This window comes from Mustela nigripes, unplaced genomic scaffold (genome assembly GCF_022355385.1).
Source record: "Mustela nigripes isolate SB6536 unplaced genomic scaffold, MUSNIG.SB6536 HiC_scaffold_862, whole genome shotgun sequence".
Lineage (NCBI taxonomy): Eukaryota > Metazoa > Chordata > Mammalia > Carnivora > Mustelidae > Mustela > Mustela nigripes.
Genome location: NW_026740269.1, coordinates 1 through 5,206, shown reverse-complemented (window position 1 = coordinate 5,206; position 5,206 = coordinate 1). Strand labels below are relative to the sequence as shown.

General features: G+C 34.9%; 1 non-coding gene across 1 annotated transcript; it reads right to left on the bottom strand.

Moving 5' to 3' along the window:
* Positions 1-3,794: 3,794 nt before the first annotated feature.
* Positions 3,795-3,901, bottom strand: LOC132008749 (U6 spliceosomal RNA). The gene has a single exon (XR_009401713.1). It is a non-coding gene; the product is annotated as a U6 spliceosomal RNA (small nuclear RNA).
* Between the last annotated feature and the right edge of the window lie 1,305 nt (positions 3,902-5,206).

The window sequence follows — 5,206 nt, the reverse complement described above, 5'->3', positions numbered from 1 at the left end:
TGCATATTCTCAGACCACAATGCTCTGAAACTAGAACTCAATCACAAGAGGAAATTTGGAAAGAACACAAATACATGGAGACTGAACAGCATCCTTCTAAAAAATGAATTGGTCAACCAGGAAATTAAAGAAGAATTGAAAAAATTCATGGAAACAAATGATAATGAAAACAAAAGTGTTCAAAATCTGTGGGATACAGCAAAGGCAGTCCTGAGAGGAAAATATAAAGCTGTACAAGCCTTTCTCAAGAAACAAGAAAGAACTCAAATACACAACATAACCCTACACCTAAAGGAGTTGGAGAAAGAACAACAAAGAAAGCCTAAACCCAGCAGGAGAAGAAAAATAATAAAGATCAGAGCAGAAATCAATGAAATAGAAACCAAAAAAAAAACCAACCAAACAAAAAAAAAAAAAAACAAAAACCAACAACAACAAAAAATAGAACAAATCAACGAAACTAGGAGCTGGTTCTTTGAAAGAATTAATAAGATTGATAAACTCCTTTCCAGACTTATCAAAAGGAAGAGAGAAAGGACCCAAATAAATAAAATCATGAATGAAAGAGGAGAGATCACAACCAACACCAAAGAAATACAAACAATTATAAGAACATACTATGAGCAACTCTACGCCAACAAATTCAACAATCTGGAAGAAATGGATACATTCCTAGAAACATATAAACTACCACAACTGAACCAGGAAGAATAGAAAACCTGAACAGACCCATCACCAGTACGGAGATTGGAACAGTCATCAAAAATCTCCAAACAAACAAAAGCCCCGGGCCAGATGGCTTCCCAGGGGAATTCTACCAAACATTTAAAGAAGAATTAATTCCTATTCTCCTGTTGCAAAAAAAATAGAAATGGAAGGAAAACTTCCAAACTCTTTTTTCTGAGGCCAGCATCACCTTGATCCCAAAACCAGACAAGGAGCCCATCAGAAAAGAGAATTACAGACCAATATCCTTGATGAACACATATGTGAAAATTCTCACCAAAATACTAGCCAATAGGATTCAACAGTACATTAAAAGGATTATTCACCATGACCAAGTGGGATTTATTCCAGGGCTACAAGGTTGGTTTAACATCTGCAAATCAATCAATGTGATACAACACATTAATAAAAGAAAGAACAAGAACCATATGATACTCTCCATAGATGCTGAAAAAGCATTTGACAAAGTGCAGTATCCCTTCCTGATTAAAACTCTTCAAAGTGTAGGGATAGAGGGCACATATTATCAATATTATCAAAGCCATCTATGAAAAACCCACTGCAAATACCATTCTCAATGGAGAAAAACGGAATACTTTTCCACTGAGGTCAGGAAAACGGCAAGGATGTCCATTATCACCACTGCTATTCAACATCGTACTAGAAGTCCTAGCCTCAGCAATCAGACAACAAAAAGAAATTAAAGGCATCCAAATTTTGCCAAATTGGCAAAAGAGAAGTCAAACTATCACTGTTTGCAGATGATATGATACTGTATGTGGAAAACTTAAAGGACTCCACTCCAAATCTGCTATAACTTGGAATCTGCTAGGAATTCTGTAAAGTGTCAGGATATAAAATCAATGCACAGAAATTGGTTGCATTTTTTTATACCAACAAGACAGAAGAAATAGAAATTAAGGAGTGAATCCCATTTACAATTGCACCCAAAACCCTAAGATACCTAGGAATAAACCTAACCAAAGAGACAAAGAATCTATACTCAGAAAACTCTAAAGTACTCATGAAAGAAATTGAAGAAGACACAAAGAAATAGAAAAATGTTCCATGATCCTGTATTGGAAGAACAAATATTGTGAACATGTCTATGCTACCTAAAGCAATCTACACATTTAATGCAATCCCTATCAAAATCCCATCCATTTTTTTCAAAGAAATGGGACAAATAATCCTAAAATTTATATGGAACCAGAAAATACCTCAAATAGCCAGAGGAATATTGAAAAAGAAAGCCAAAGTTGGTGGCATCACAATTCCAGACTTCAAGCCCTATTACAAAGTTGTCATCATCAAGAGAGCCCAGAAATACACCCTCAACTCTATGGTCAACTAATCTTCAACAATGCAGGAAGGAATGTCCAATGGAAAAGAGAAAGCCTCTTCAACAAATGGTGTTGGGAAAATTGAACAGCCACATGCAGAAAAATGAAATTGGACAACTTCCTTACACCACACATGAAAATAGACTGGAAATGGATGAAGAAGAATAATGTGAGAAAGGAATCCATCAAAATCCTTGAATAGAGAACAGGTAGCAACCTCTTTGACCTCAGCAGCAGCAACTTCTTCCTAGGAACATCGCCATAGGCAAGGGAAGCAAGGGCAAAAATGAACTATTGGGATTTCATCAGATTAAAAAGCTTTTGCACAGCAAAGGAAACAGTTAACAAAGCCAAAAGATAACTGTCAGAATGGGAGAAGATATTTGCAAATGACATACCAGATAAAGGGCCAGTATCTAAAATCTATAAAGAGCTTATCAAACTCAACACGCTAAGAACAAATAATCCAATGAAGAAATGGGCAGAGGACATGAACAGACATTTCTGCAAAGAATACATCCAAATGGCCAACAGACACATGAAAAAATGTTCCACATCACTCAGCATCAGGGAAATACAAATCAAAACTAGAATGAGATACCACATCACACCTTTCAGAATGGCTAAAATGAACAAGTCAGTCAATGACAGATGCTGGCAAGGATGTGGAGAAAGGGGAACCCTCCTACACTGTACGTGGGAATGCAAGCTGGTGCAACCACTCTGGAAAACAGCGTGGAGGTTCCTCAAAAAGCTGAAAATAGAACTACCCTATGACCCAGTGATTGTATTACTGGGTATATACACTAAAGGTACAAACGTGGCATTCTGAAGGGGCACATGCACCCAAATGTTTATAGCAGCAATGTCCACAATAGTTAAACTATGAAAAGAACCTAAATGTCCTTCAACAGATGAATCAATAAAAAAGATGTGGTATATATGTATAATGGAATACTATGCAGCCATCAAAAGAAATGAAATCCTGCTCTTTGTGATGACGTGTATAGAACTAGAGGGTATTATGCTTGGCGAAATAAATCAATCTGAAGAAGACAACTATCATATGATCTCCCTGATATGATGAAGTGGAGATGCAACATAGGCGGTTTGGGGGGTACGAAAAGAAAAATAACAGAAGATGGGATTGGGAGGGAGATAAACCATAAAAGACTGAATCTCACAAAACAGACTGAGGGTTGTTGGGGGGAGGTGTGTTGGGAGAGGATGGTGGGGGTATGGACATTGGGGAGGGTATGTGCTATGGTGAGTGCTGTGAAATGTGTAATCCTGGTGATTCACAGACCTGTACCCCTAGGGATAAAAACACATTATATGTTTATAAAAAAATTTAAAAAATAATTTAAAAAATCCAATAAAAAAAACACGTATTGCAAGCCAAGAGCTAATCTCATACTCAATCAAAAAAGTTTGAAAGTTTTCCCCTTAAAGATCAGAAACAAGACAAGTGTGTCCACTTTCACTACTCTCATTTGACATAGTACTGGATGTCCTAGCCAGAGAAACAAGGAGCACACAGAAATAAAAGACTCCAAAAAAAAAAAAAAAAGGAAGAAGTAAAATTTTCTTTTTTTGGATAACATTAATTTACATGTAAAAATCCTAAAATCTTCACAAAAAAAAATTTGAATAAGCAAATTTAGTAAAGCCGCCAAATACAAGATCAATATATAAAAGACAAGAATTTTGTTTTGTTTTGTTTTGTTTAATATGGAATGCTTCCCAGTTTTTCATGTCATCTTTGTTCAGTGATCACGCTAATCTTCTCTGCATCATTCCAATTTTAGTATATGTGCTGCCAAAGTAAGCACAAGACAGGAGCATTTAACACTCTAATGATCAACTATCTGAAAAAATAAAGAAAACAATCTAATTCACAATAGCATCAAAAATAATAAAATACTTAGGAAAATATTTAACTAAGATGAAAGATCTGTACCCCATAAACTATGACATTGATAAAGAAATTGAAGGAGACACAAATAGAAAGGTAGCCCATATTTATGAATGGTAAGAATTAACATTGTTAAAATGTTCATACTACTGAAAACCATCTGTAAATTCAATTCCTATCAAAAATCCAATGTTAGGGGCGCCTGGGTGGCTCAGTGGGTTAAGCCGCTGCCTTCAGCTCAGGTCATGATGCTAGGGTCCTGGGATCGAGCCCTGCATCAGGCTCTCTGCTCAGCAGGGAGCCTGCTTCCTCCTCTCTCCATGCCTTCCTCTCTGCCTGCTTGTCATCTCTCTCTGTCAAATAAATAAATAAATAATCTTTTTAAAAAATCCAATATTATTTTTTATGGAAGTAAGTAAAGAATCCTAAAATTTATATGAAACCATAAAAGACAACAAATAATCAAAGCAGTTCTGAGAAAGAATGAAGAAGAGAAATTACACTTCTTGATTTGAAACTATACTACAAAGGCCTCATGCTCAAAACAATAAAGTATACTGGCATAAAAACAGACCAATAAACAAGTAGAACAGAATTGAGAGTCCAGAAATAAATCCTTTCATAATATTTGACAGGGGCCAACATATGTAATGGGTAAAGATAGTCTGTTCAATAAATAATATTTAAAACTGAATAGTCACATAAAACAGTATGAAACTGGAACCTTATATCACTCATAAATCTTAACTTGAAATAGATTAAAGACTTAAATGTAATGCATGAAACTAAATTTCCTAAGAGAAAACATAGGAAAAATTCTCCTTGACATAGGTCTTGCCAATAGTTTTTGGGATACCAGACCAAAAACACAAGCAAAAAAAGCAAAAATAAATAAATGGTATTACATCAAACTAAAGTTTCTGCATTGCCAAAAAAAAGAGAGAGAATGAAAACACAATCCACAGAATGGAAGAAAATACTTACAAATCTTATATCTGAAAAGAGCTTAATAACCAACAAATAGAAAAAATATATAATTTAAAAAATAGCAAAAGGATCTCAAGACTTTTTTTTTTCAATAAAGTATATAAATGACCAACAGGAGCATTAAAAAGTGCTCAATGTAAAAACTCAGGGCAAAGTCATTATGTTGTTGTTGTTGTTGTTTACGTCTATTACTACCTATTAGAATATATACTACCAAAAAATTAAAACTAACAAA